This window comes from Engraulis encrasicolus, chromosome 24 (genome assembly GCF_034702125.1).
Source record: "Engraulis encrasicolus isolate BLACKSEA-1 chromosome 24, IST_EnEncr_1.0, whole genome shotgun sequence".
Taxonomy (NCBI): Eukaryota; Metazoa; Chordata; class Actinopteri; order Clupeiformes; family Engraulidae; genus Engraulis; species Engraulis encrasicolus.
This window is the reverse complement of record NC_085880.1, coordinates 48,376,146-48,391,145: the sequence shown is the minus strand read 5'-3', so window position 1 is coordinate 48,391,145 and position 15,000 is coordinate 48,376,146. Positions and strand designations below refer to the sequence as shown.

At 40.9% G+C, this 15,000-nt stretch overlaps 1 long non-coding RNA gene across 1 annotated transcript; it reads right to left on the bottom strand.

The window, feature by feature from the left end:
- Window positions 1-623: 623 nt before the first annotated feature.
- On the bottom strand, window positions 624-9,285 carry LOC134440860 (uncharacterized). The gene is made up of 3 exons (XR_010033042.1): window positions 9,028-9,285; window positions 3,202-3,381; window positions 624-1,240 (listed from the first exon to the last, which is right to left on the bottom strand). It is a non-coding gene; the product is annotated as an uncharacterized LOC134440860 (long non-coding RNA).
- Window positions 9,286-15,000: the final 5,715 nt, after the last annotated feature.

Sequence of the window (15,000 nt, the reverse complement as noted above, 5' to 3'; positions counted from 1 at the left end):
CACAAGATAAGACAACAGGAAAGTTGACCAGTCTTTAAGTTTAGACCTAGGCCTACTTGCTTCTTATAGGTACAAAAGATGTTTAAACTCCATCTGTTTCACATACTGTAAGTGTAAGGTAACAGATATGAGGGTGATTTGGAGAGCTGGAGGGTTCCTTGGGGTTCATAATATACAACAAAAATATCCATCACATTTTGCTCAGGCATAATCTGTTCATTTTAAGAACCACGCAAGTCAGTGTAGCTAAAACAAAGTTTATTAAACGCTTAAAAGCACAGCATCAGTCTGTTTTTTAGTTCCAGGTGTTAGAAGCAGATGCCCTTGGGTTGTCTGAGTAGTTGGTGGTAGATATGCACAACCGGCACACTCTTGTCCCAGGAATACATGTAAGGTGCAGGTCATATCATATGAGACACAGGGTATCACCACCAATGCACAATAGCATGCAAATAAAGCACAGCAATAATGAAAAGGTGTTAAGACAATAATGCAATAAACACAGAAACGTACATTTGCCCATCACTGTAGTCATGTACAAAAACTCATCAGCAAACTACAATGTAAATATATCACAAAACAAAAACAGGCCCAATGCTCATCATCCAATCCGTTGTGTGACAACATCATTTGATGTTTTGATGAATAAACATAATTTAGATGAATACTTTTTCTACTGCCTTCCCCATGAAAGGGTTACATCACCTCTAATAAAAAAGTACTAAAGCAATAAGACTGTTAGACATAATGTGATGCTGTAATTGTACAATGGCACTGCAACGCAATTGGGGGTTACACGTGGGAGAACCTTTGCTCAGATGACAGGTGTTGCCTGGCGGAGGGGAACACAAACAGTTTTGAACGCTACGCTAGGTGTGTGCATGATAAACTTCTGTCGTGTTTCATTCCTGTTAATGACTATTGCATACAATGCTGACTTGGCGTACTGCTACTGTATGCACTTCAACATTGTGGTGAGCCACAATTAATAACGTTCAGAAAGAACACGTCCAGTTTGCTTATTCATGTATACAAGAGATTCCACCGGCTGAGCAAGCTCGTCAGATTGGTGTCAGTCAAGCAACGCCTACGGGGCTTCAAGTGTTAGGCTTAGTTTCTACTGTATAAGATACTGCCTAAAGTTTGGCAAAAGACAAAAAACGCAGGTCTTGAAGAAAGGAAGGACGAAGGAAGCAGCACTGTTGCCTCCACATCAGCTCTACATCACCACTGGGAAGACCTTTAAGACAATAAAGCAAAACAAAAAAAACAGGAGTCAGAACACATTTTCACTTTTTTTTTAAAATTGAAGCCATCATGACCCAAAAGTTCCAGACTACCCAAAAGTGCTGGCAAGCGTTAATATTCACCTAGTATTCATAAACCTGTATTTTCTGGATGAAAACATTGTTAATATATGCTTGTGATATTTCATAACGAGCCCATTCTGAATTAGGGATAGTTTAACATTTTCTGGTCAAAATGTTGAATTGCACTAGATATGCATATATAAAGGGAAGTGTATGGGTGGGGAGGTAAGGGTCAGAATTGTGTCCCCATTACATTGTGTGTGTGGAGTGGGGGGTCGTTTCAAATGTCAACACTCCTGCATACATACTCTGCAGTCTGAACTCTTTGCTGCACTATGTGTACTGGCCTCACTGAATATTTATAATAAACTGTACTCTAGTTCCAAACAAGAGAATAGAAACTATAAGCCATGCATTCACTTTTTCATGATGAAAGTGTCCAGTAGATGGCGTTAATGCAGAGTAAAAAACCAAGGAAACTACACTGAGACAAAATTAATGAACTGTTCCTTACGATTTTTCTTATACTGTATTAAGATATAAATGAAGAAATGAGAAGTTTACCCAAATCGGACAAATATAGTATATGGTGCATACATTAACGACATAATTTTTTTTTTCTTCTTTCTACCAAACTTCTTTCTCCCAAACAAAACGTTTTAATGGAACATTAGTTGTAGACTATACCACACTTAAAAATATAAAAGAGGTCAGTCTGCAGCCCTGCCTGTCTGGATATGCCTGTAAGACAATCCATACAACCTCCATAAATACTATACATATAACTCATTAGACATCCATATTTGGCAATATGGACAACATGGAATCAACTCTCCAAATCAGGAATTAACATAGCATTTTTTTTCTTTAAGTGTGGCACACTTTGAGACTAAATATGAGTGTGGGGTAGCAATCTATGATACTGTGCACAACGTACATCACATTACATTACACACTTAGCTGACTCTTATTCAAAGAGACGTACACTAGATATTTATACAGGGCATTGGTTACAGCCAGAGCCATAAAGAGGGAGAGTCGGGCAATCTCCACTGTGTCCTAGGGCCGACTTCCGCATTAGTAAAATTAGCCATTTTAGCGTCTCAGAACTGCTTAGCGATGCGAATGTTAGTGCCTAGAAGTGGGCGTAGCACACATCAAATGCAATGCGATGCAATGCAGGGAATATGACAAGACTCGCTATTCGTAGTAATAACTTCAGATAAACATCACAGATGGTAAAACTGTTGTGATTATCATTACAGAGACAGTTGATAGTTTACATATTTGTGGTGATTACCCCGCAGTATAGTTCATTAGTCCTTATTTTTGGCTTTTTATGTGATGGTTCTATGTTGAGTCTATGGAAAGACAGCCGCTTTAGGCACGACCTCGATCTCGTTGAAAGGCGGGGCTGCAATTTAACTCCTGGTCCTCCATTCGCGTAACTCTCCCTCTGTATGGCTCTGGTTACAGCCACTGAAGCAATGAGGGGTTAGGTGGCTTGCTCAAGTAGCCATGGAGGAAGGACTAGGGAGAGGTAAGGGAGGGATTTGAGCCTGCAATCCCTTGTTGTAAAATCAATCTCCCTCTTTCTGTTCTACAAGTACTAGGAAAGATCTGGCCAGCTCTGATATTTGGTTTTTAATCTTCTTTCAAAATGGCGAATTTTTATGTTCTGCTGGTATTTGTATTAGAGTAGCATTAGAGTACAGATGTCACCTGAATCACTACCAGCTCAATCTGTTAAACAAAAAGTTATTGTACAGCATGGTTGTGGAACACCTGGTTGTGAAGCACTGTTGTCAGTAACGGGACATTTAATTATCCTGATCTTAGTTACTATTAAAAGGTGTGTAATACTTACATTAATCAGGTATGTAATACTTACATTAACCAGTACAATGAGCCCCTCATATTTCTCTGCAAAGTGGACCATCAGCGGGAGAATGACACACTGCCATGGATGACACGTCCTCTTGTCTTCTTTTCCGTTTTAGCATGTTTAGTTCAGTGGGAAGAAAACCATAGCCATCACCAATCACTGCATCACCTGTGATCATAGGCTGGTCTGTGTAGAGAGATAGAGACAGTGGTTGGGTGAATGAAAATACAGCATGTCTGAGATTTACTCCACTTACAATACTCACTGTACAACTAATGCAACAATACATGAAAGAAGGGTTTATATTAATAGCAAAATGAAGGGCAAACAGCCAGCTATGGTCATTAAAAAAATCACCATCTATTGAATATAATTGCATTCATTCTGCAGTCGTACGAATGATAATGTGTTGAGGGCAATTTAACTTCAAATTACCCTAGCCTAACACACGCTCTTATATCTTTCATATCACAATAAGCTTACTTACGAAAACACTCACATACGAACAGTTATGATGTGTTCAGACTTGACTTTGCTGTGTTAAGACACATCATCACACTAGACTGAACATACAGTAATAGGTGTTAACTTCCTTAGTTATAGGCTATCATCATCCAGACCTGTCCTGCGTGCAACCTGTCCTGATGTTCAGATGCACATCATATCAAACTAACATAATTTTTAGATACTCCACGATCCTGAACAACGCTTTGATGGACTACTACATACATTAGGCAGTGTTTCCCCCAGCGCTTTCTTATCAAGGCGGCCGCCTTGACTAAACCCCACCCCCGCCTTGGCTACGTTCCCTAAAAAAAAAAAAAAAGCGTCCGAGGGCAAAAAAAAAAAAAAAAAAAACTTGTAAAAAAAAAAAAAGTTGTAATGCATGTTCAAGCGCAGGCACTAGGACAACATCGGTTGGACTAAATTGTGACACCTAGTGGTCGGATTTATTACTACGCCATGTGTGTCCATCCTCGAGGCCATATTTTGAAACAATTTTAATTTTCAATTCAATGGTTCAGCGAGAGATTCCAGACGTTGCCATATCGTCGGTGGAATAACTGAGAAGGTAAGTTGTAATTGCAGCTGCTCATCTAAACGCTGTATTTACACTGTTATTGTGAATTTTAATTATATTATATATATAATTAAATAGGCAAATAAATCAAGGTTGTAGGCTGTCTTCGGTTTGGGACCGTTCGTTATTTATGTAGGTCCACCCAGTGACAGTATTTTACCCATCCTGAAGAGAAGGCCAACATTGTACACCGAAGGCGAAGGAAGACAGGGAATGTAGGCCTAACGCAACTGATTTCGTTGTGGATGGAAGAGGTAGCCATTATAGATTAGCCAATTTAGTCGGCATGTTATGAGGAAGGGCCATGCATTTTCCTCCTCAACGAAAGGTGTGGTTAGACTAATCTAAAACATGTGGCCTATATATGATGTCAAAGACATGCATTATCCGCCAAATTCCTCTGATGGGCCATGAATTAATTAATGAAAAACTATCAGTCCCCGTGATGGCATGAATGACGATATTCGCCGCTTCCTTTCTTGCATGCAGTCAATGGCGGGGAAACAACCCAAAATATCGGGCTTCTTTCAGCCGAGGAGTCGCTCGACTTCACCGAGGCCTAGGCCTACACTATCTGACAGTGCTGTGTCACCACCTCAGCCCCAGCCCCAGCCCCAGCCCCAGCCCCAAACATCCAAGCACCGGGCTAGTGGGTGGAACCCGGAGTGGGCTGTGGACAGCAAATATTCCGGTTGGCTATACCACACTGAACATGGTAGGCTACTGGTATTGATTTCGTTCGATAGAAAGTAGGTTATTTGACGTAAAAGTTAAACAATGGAGTTAAAAATATTGTGTTCTGCAGGGATGTTTTGCAGATTGTGCCGGGCAAATCGGCAGCGAGCTACACGGGGTGCATCGGAGCGCTCGTTTATAGAGGTGCCCTGCACCAATTACAGGAGGGACGCGCTGGACCAGCATATGAGCACCGCGAGTCACTCCTCATCCGTTGCTGCCCAGTCAAGTCGATGTACGTCTTTCTGAAAACAATGAGTGACTTGATATAAATAAAAACATGATTAATAAATACTAATAATAATTATTATTATTTTAGCCCTGTCCATAAGTGAAGCATTCCACCCCATTTTAAACATGGAGCACGAGGCCATAATTGGCGGGTTTAAATGCCTGTATTGGCTCGTGAAGAGAGAGATGGCGCATCATACAAATTACAGCGCGTTAATGGAACTGGCGGAGCTTCTGGGGTGTGATTATTTTGCCAAATTGAAGGTAATACTTAAATGCATGTTTAAGGTATGTGTTCAAGCGTCACACAGAAAACGTGTGGGAAATAGTCAAGCTAACAGTACAAATATTTTTCTAGATTGATCAAAGGACAAACTACACATCCCACAGAATTGTCGACGAAATGCTCCAAATTCTTTGCGCTGTTGTGGAGGAGCCCATCTTAAATGTTATTAGAACATCAAAGGCAATTGGGATCGAAATAGATGAATCCACTGATGTGTCTGTTAAAAAACAGCTGGACATTCACATCAGGTATATCAATTATCACGTTTTAAATTATATTGCAAAGTCCTTGTATACAAATAATTCATATAATTCATATCAATTATTAATTCATACTTTTTAGGTACACAGACAAAGAGGGACATCTCTTCTGCCATTTTTTGGACCTGGTAGCCATACCAGATGGCACTGCATCGACAATTGCAGAGGCAGTCAAGGGAGTCATCATAAAAAAACAAATACCTCAGGACCACATCTATGGCCTCGGCACAGATGGGGCGGCAGTGATGACAGGTATTCGAGTAGCCTATATTGTGAAATGACATTTGACATGAGTTCATAATTATTTTGCCTTACTGTACATTCTGACACTTTTTGCTGTAGGAAAACGCAATGGCACTGCCAAGCTACTGTCTGACACCTGGCCAGGACTTGTAGCAGTGCATTGTGCCGCTCACCGTCTGGCACTTGTCTGCAAAGATGCAGCTGAAGAGGTCCCTTACATGGTTATCTTTAGGAAGCACCTGCAGGACTTGCACCTTTTTTTTAGAAATAGTGCAAACCGCACCAGCGCCCTTAGCAGAGCTGCAGCAGTCCTCGATGTAGCAGACCTAAAAGTCACGGTAATAGAAAAAGATTCACAGAAAAGTCTTAATTGAAATTTTCAGTTGAGTGTGTATTAACAGATCTTAATTTTGCAATGTAATTTCAGGAGGTTAAGGACACTAGGTGGCTGTCCCAGGAGAAGGCCATTAGCAATTTACAGAGGAACTTGCCTGCCGTCCTTGCCACACTGGCAGAGGAGGCCGAGACTCGCAAGGATCCAGTGGCTCGGGGATTATACACCTTCTGTGCTACATATCGGTTTGTGGCAGCAGTGCTCATGCAGGCCGATATTCTGCCTCACCTGACCCAGCTGTCCAGATTGTTCCAGAAAGAGGATGTCAATTTTCTGGCCATCAGTCAGCATGTAAGCCATATTATAATACAGTAGTGCTTTTTAACTATAGCTGAAACCATTTAAGTTGTCATCTTGTATGAGTTGCTCATTTACAACATATGGTTCACACCTAAGGTTCCTGTAACCATTGACACCCTGAGAAAAATAAGAGAAGCAGGAGAGCAGCAGGCACCTGGGACCTTTCTTGCTCAGGTGAGGGAGAGGGTGAGCCTCCTAAACATCACCGCAGAAGAGGACAGGATGTCAAGGCGTCAGGAACGTACATCCACAGACTTCTGGAGTCGTTTTCAGATCCAGGTAAGCAATAATGAGTGTCATATTACTAGCCTTATTTTCTTTAAAAAAAAACAAAAAACAAAAAAAAAACTCCTGGTGTCAGTGTAAGTTCTGCAACTCTCATACTGTAGGTCATGGAGCCTTATATAGACGGCCTAATAAAACATCTGGAGCTAAGATTCCAGCAAGTTGGAATACTTGCAGCGTTCAGCGTCCTAGGTCCCAAAAGGCAAGATGACACTGCTGACCTGGAACACTTGATGATGCTGGCCAAACAGTTCAGCAGCATCAATGAGAACCAACTTTTGCAGGAGTGGCAGTCATTTAAGGTCCTCATCACATCAGGCATTCTGAAGGTGAGTCTTTACCTTAAAATGACCTTAAATAGTTTTAAGCATTTTAAAGATTCTTGGTGTAGCTCACTTTTTTCTAACTCCATCAGGAAAAGTCCCAATTGGAGGTGCTAACCACCATGGCGTCAGGATATGATGAGCTTCACCTCCTCTACCCAAACCTTTCCCTCCTCAGTGCCATCGCCCTCACAATTCCAGTGTCCAGCGTAAATTGTGAGAGAGACTTTTCCGCGATGAACAGGGTGAGTTTCATCATGCATACACCTTATAAAATCACAATGTTAGATGACTACCAGTATCTTACATTCTTATCTTATATTCATTCTTTTTTGTTCTCTCTGTGTGTAGATCAAGACAGACCTGCGAAGTAGGCTGCAGGGTGACAGCCTCACAGCCTGCATGGCAATTAGCATAAATGGGCCACCAGTAGGGCAGTTTAATTACAACAGGGCACTGGAACTCTTTTTTGAAAAGCCAAGAAGGATGGCCTGCAAGGACAAGACTTGCAAAATGTGCCATAGGTAGCCAGTCAATTTTGCACTCCATTTGGTTTCTCTTTTTCGTTAATGTAAACAACCTGCACTGCACTTTTTGTTACATTTTTCTTTTCAGCTTCTGTAAATAGTTTTGATATGGCAGGTCAATAAATACATATTTTCCAGTTCTACACAGCTTTGTTATTATTCAAACCCCCCCCCCCCCCCCCCCCCCAACCCCCGAAACAGTATTCGTGCCGTGCGTGACATCAAACCCCGCCAACACCTCCCCCCGCGTGACATCGCGAGTGGCGCCGCCCCCCGCCACGCCGCCCCCCAGGGACAGACTTGAAGCCTCACCACCTTGACTAACCAATTTTCTGGGGGAAACACTGTTAGGCATGCCATGATCATCATGCCGCATGCAGTGAAAGCTGGAAGTGGAACAAGCTTAGCCCACTCCACCAACATCCAGAAACCAACCATTCGCCTTCACCCAAAGCGTCCATGGGATGCCAAGATAACCACAGATGAAACAGTTAGGACTTTGGGTGGGGGAAGTAGGGTAAATTACATGAGCCCAACTTACAATATCATCCAATTAGGTTTTGATCCGTCTCTGACTCTCTGATCAAAACCTGTCACGGGCCAACCAACCCACGCTATCAACCAGCACAGCAGCTAGCAGTGGGCAGTTCTTATCAGGTACAGTAGAACTAGCTAGATAAGGGAGCGGCTAAAACGGTTCAGTTTCAGTCTCCAGAAAGTCACAACACCAAATTCCACATCCCTTGCCTTCTTTCAACAGCCGAGAATAAAATGCACCTTACCTGACACTTCGGCGCACTATTTATTTATGTATAGCTAATTTTGGGCTGGTGGTGGCAAACTAGAACGAGTGCTAGCTTGCTAGTAAGCAGTAAGTTAGCCACAAAATGTATACCTACATACAAATTGAACAACCCGCAAAAGCATACCGTGTTACAAAGTTACAAACACCATATTTGTAGAAATAGAAGATGAATAGACAGCTAACTATGAGCTACTGGTAGCAAAACATATTTGAGGGGGATAAATCGGAATTACATAGGTAAAATGTAATCTAGGCATGTGATTCACAATCCACGAAATATCTAACGGATAATACGGAAATACACTGAAATATACATGAATACCAACGTAAAATGATCTAAACTGTAATATTTGGTAACTTACTTTGGTCATTTATGCTCACAAACACAGGATTACTTAAGATAAAAGGAGGAAACTTTCGGAAGTTAGGTAAGGCAAAATCAATGCATCTGAACTAAAAACAAAGATGGAGGGATGCGTAATGTCACATCCTGAACTAGCGATGTCAAAATAAGAGTCCTATAGCTAAACTAAGGAAGTGCATGAAAATAACCAGTGAAAACAACTAAATGCCCATAGCCCTTTCTACACTCATACAATGGTACTTTTTTACGAACTTGAACCTACCTTTGGCATAGCATGTACATTCGTCATGTCCAAATGCTATCCAGCCACAGATAACAAGATCCCTCTGTCACGGACCGGACAGTTAGGCAATGCCATTTCCCTGTCAGTAGAGCCGTATCCCTGTCAGCCTTGCACAGTGCCATCTGGTGGATATTCCGTGAACTGAGGGTTTTTGCCGGTCTTCAGATTCAAATCGGCATGCATTTGTTTGTGGATCTGTTCTGCGCTCTGAATGTCTCAAAATACCGTAATCGACACGAAAGCAAAAGAAATGATTCACAAATGCAGAAAATATCCACGAATGCAGGAAAATGGTGTACAAATGCAGACTGCACACACAAAGTCAAGCACATTTGTTTCCAAATTAGAAAAATATATTTAAAAGTTAAAAATATATAATATTAATAATAAAATATTAAAAATATATATTTGTATTTTTTGATGACTATTTATAAATCTTGCATCTTCATGTGTGTATCTCGCTTTTGTATTCAAATCTGGTACTGTGTGTTTGTGGACCGTGCAGTGAGCTCCGAATGTCTCAAAATGAGTAATCGACACGAAAGCAAAGGATATGATCCACGAATGCAGAAAAGATCCTCAGATCTTGGAAATTGGTGCATTAATGCAGACTACACACACAAAATCAAGCACATTTGTTTCCAAATTAGAAAAATATATTTAAAAATTAAAAAAACATATTTGTATTTTTGATGGCTATTTATAAATCATTCATCTTCATGTGTGAATCTCCTCCTTTTCATACAAATAGTTTAGGAACAATTGGATCTCCATAACAAACACACACACCCTGAACACGCACACACACACAAACAAACACACATGCACGAACACACACATATGAACCACCCACACAGACACACATGCACGTACACAAACATATGAACCACCCCCCCCCCAATAGCAGGCTGCTTATTAATTACTCAGAGAGAGAGAGAGAGAGAGAGAGAGAGAGATGGAGAGAGAGAGAGACGGAGGGGGAGAGAGAGAGAGAGGAGAGAGAGAGAGAGATACATAAATAAAACTAAAACTAAACTAAACTAAAAAACTAGTTTTAAATAAAACTAACCACTCTGCTTATCCCCACAGAAGAAATTGTGATCCAGTTGTGAACAGACATGGGAAGGAACTCTTACAAACAGGCTTTTAGGCAGGATTTTTTTTTAGGGTGTCTAACTTTTATTAACCTGACATTGTGCGGGGCACCCGCGACGGCGTGCGGCAAAGCCGCGCGGCGCCTCGACCCGCAGGCACAAGTGGCCCTATGAAATCCGTTTTATTTTTTCCCAAATTCCGTTTTATTTTTTACATTTTTGAACTTTTTGAACCAAAAAATCTTATTTCTTAGTTATTTAGTTCAAACTGGTGGGTGGACAGAGCCAATCACTCATGGTTGAATGGTAGGTAGAGAAAAGAAGATTCAATTACCTACTAGTTTTTTTCTGTTATATCAGCCCTCCAAAATATTTCAGGTAATACGGTAGCTGAAATGTACATGCGCATATATTCTATTATATACACGTGACGCACCCAACAAGAAGGCGAATTCACTTCTGATGCATTCAATTTGGACTCGGGCTGCATCAGGTTTTCTCGAATAAGTTTGGCTATATTGCAAGTGCAGCTACATTAGAGACATTTTTGTTCACGTGATATGCAGGCCTAGGCATTAAATATCGTTGCAAAGTCCCTACCTACCTTTTCACACAAGCACATGTTTTACAAGACGGCCGTTTTCTTCTGATGATGACTTGACCATTTTTCAAAGTTGCTGCTAAGTTTTGGTCACTATGCTTCGTGGCCAACAAAGTTAACAAGTCATGATCAAAGCTTTGCCAGTTAAGTTTTTACAGCGGTCACGTCTGTTATAACAAACTCCAAACTCGTGCCTCGCATCGGATGATTCCATTGTTTATTAAAGTGTTTTAGAGCGATCTTGGGGTATTCTCCCCCGCAAAATTTTTACACTTCTAATGCTCTCAAAAACGCAATTTCCTGCAATTTGAGGAGCAAATTTTGTTGTTTTAAATGACCACACCATAACATTCTGTAGCTTACATTAGTATGACGTTTCCACATGTTTTTTCTGCCCAACATGGCTTCAAAACTTTTAATGAAGAATCATTGCGACGTTAAGCGACTCGAGGGACAGACTCGCAGAAGCGCGAGGGGAGGGGGAAGGGGGGGACGAGCAGAATGCTCTGCGCTGCGCAGCGTAGGACAGACCTGGAGGATGGAGCCGGTTAGGTGTATTTTAGATTTTATCTTCTAAAACTTCCAAAATGGCGGTGTAAATAAAAATCGTCCATCGTGGGAAAGCTCGGACTCAGCGAATTTTGAACATCAGCACGGTTAACGCAGATAAAGTGGAAAAATAGGACATCTTTAGGGCGTCCTACTAAAAAAGTAGGGCGTCCAATTTTTTTTTATTTTCAAAATAGGGCGTCGAAAAGACACCCAGACGCCCCCCTAGCTAAAAGCCTGCTTACAAATCTGCCGTAGCCTGGGTCTGTATGTCGCCAACGGTAGGATTAGAGGAGACACATTTGGAAAACACACATTTTGCTCACCTCTTGGGAATAGCACAGTAGACTATGTCATAACTGACATAGACCCTATGTCAATTAGAGCATTCACTGTCAAACCACTATCACCCCTATCAGATCACAGCCAACTCACAATATTCATAAAAATGTCAGAAAACAACACCCTAAAATCACAGCCCAGTAAGCTGTTTCACTTTAAAAAGTCATACAGATGGGCTGAAAACAGTAATGAGGAATTTATAAAAGCAACAGGAACCCAACACATCCAAGCTCTCCTGGAAACCTTTCTAGACACCCCATATACCTTAAGTACAGAGGGTGTCAACCAGGCTGTGGAAACAATTGGCATAATATTTGAAAAAACAGCAGGAAAGGCCAAATTAAAGAGATTAAGGACTAAACCTGAAGTCGAAAAGGAAGACAGCTGGTTTGACGCCGAATGCCAGTCATTAAGAAAAGAAATTCGCAAATTATCCAACCAGAAACATAGAGATCCAAATGACACATCAATTCGACATCTATATTGTGAGACACTGAGACAATACAAACGCACACTCAGAAACAAGAAAGCTCAGTACACACAAAACCAGCTGGCACTGATTGAGGCATCAATAAAAACGAATACATTTTGGGACAATTGGAATCATTTAAAAAAATCAAAACATCAAGAAATGGTAATTCAAGATGGAGACATCTGGACTAATCATTTCAAAACTCTATTCAAGAATGTTCAATCTGACCAAAACAAGAACCAAAATGACATAATCCACAAACTACACGATCTGGAAAACACAATCAAAGACTACCAAAACCCACTTGACTTCCAAATCACTGAACAGGACCTACTCACTCATATCAACAAATTAAAGTCAAAGAAAGCATACGGGCCTGACTGCATTTTAAATGAAATGCTAAAATGTATGAGTGAAAAATTTAGATGGGCTATTCTCAAACTATTTAACCTAGTCCTGAGTGTGGGTTATTTCCCCGACATCTGGAACCATGGATTAGTTACACCAATCTACAAAAACGGAGACAAATTTGACCCTAAAAATTACAGAGGTATCAGCGTTAACAGCAACCTGGGGAAGTTATTCTGTAGTATTATTAATTCACGGCTCATGGACTTCCTTATGAAGCACAATATCTTGAGCAAAAGCCAGATCGGATTCTTACCAAATCATCGCACCACTGATCATATTTACACCCTACACACATTAATCGAAAAATACACCCACAACAGAAACAAATTATTCTCTTGTTTCGTAGACTTCAAAACCGCTTTTGATACCATTTGGCACAACGGATTATTCTACACATTAATGAAAAATGGTGTAGGGGGAAAAGCATATGATATTATAAAATCCATGTACTCAGGAGCTAAGTGTGCCATCAAAATCGGATCCAAAAGAACAGATTATATCCCCCAAGAGTGTGACGTGAGGCAAGGTTGCCCTTTAAGCTCAACTTTGTTTAAATTATATATAAATGACCTGGCGACCATCCTAGAAAAGTCAACCACCATAGGACCCACTCTGAACAACATCGAGGCCAAATTCCTGCTGTTTGCGGATGATCTAGTCCTTCTCTCACCAACAGCAAATGGACTCCAAATGCAGCTTGGGCTCCTCCAAAATTTCTGCCAGACCTGGGCCCTGGCAGTGAACAACAACAAAACCAAAATAATGATATTTCAGAAAGGTTCCAAATACCACGGAAGACAAAATACATTTACTTTAGGACCACAAACAATTGAACATGTCACAGACTACACCTACTTAGGCCTCAGAATCAATTACAATGGAAGTTTCAATAAGGCAGTGAATGAACTGAAAGACAAGGCACGCAGGGCTCTATATGCCATAAAAAGACAAGTACCCTTTGAAATTCCAATCCAAATCTGGCTCAAAATATTCTCATCGGTGATAGAACCAATAGCCTTATATGGCAGTGAAGTGTGGGGTCCACTCACAAATCAGGAATTTGATAAATGGGAAAAGCATCCAATTGAGACCCTGCATGTGGAATTCTGCAAAACCATCCTAAAAGTCCACCGACACACAACAAATAATGCATGCAGGGCAGAACTAGGCCGATACCCTCTTATTATCAACATTCAAAAAAGATCAATTAAATTCTGGAAGCACCTCAAATTAAGTGACCCACACTCTCTATGTCACAAAGCCTTGCAAAACCAAGATCTGAGCAAAGTCACCACTCCACATACCAATCAGGTCCACTGCTATCCCTTCCCACTAACACCTCCACACTCTACAGGCCTGCAAGACCAGGTCCAAATTACAAAACATACTCCACTAAACCAAATTTTCTTATTCTTGAAAAATAACTATTATCAATATTGGCAATTGAAAACCAAAACACAAAGCAAGATGCAATGCTATCTGTCCCTAAACAGAGAGTATGCACTTGCAAACTATCTAACTCAAATCAAAGACCCTATCTTGAGAAAAATATTGACGAAATACAGACTCAGTGAACACCGCCTGGCCATTGAAACCGGCCGACATAAAAAAGACTGGCTTCCCAGAGAAGAACGTTTTTGCAGACAATGCACTGACAATATTGTTGAAACCGAGCTTCACTTCCTAACCGAATGCAACAAATTTAAAAATATCCGTGAAATCTTCTTCCAAAAATTTGAGCAGAAACACCCAAATTTCACTTCCCTCCCAACCCAGAACAAACTCCCATTTATCATGGGTGAACAAGAACTGAGTTGTTTCTTGTCAGCCCAATACATTTTCACATGCCACCAGCAGAGGGACAATGAGTGATACTGTATATTATATTATAATATACTGTATATTATATGTATTCTTTAAATACCTTATGCTTATGTGCTCGAATATTCACTGAAACACACTCAAAGACTGTGGATGGACATACGCGTGCACCCAAGCATGCATATGGAAACACACACAAACACACACAAACAAACTGAGACACGCGTGCACACACACACTCTATATGCGCACACACACACACACACACACACACACACACACACACGAACACACGAACACACACACACAAACACACGAACACACACACACACACACACACACACACACACACACACACACACACACACACACACACACACACACACACACACACACAC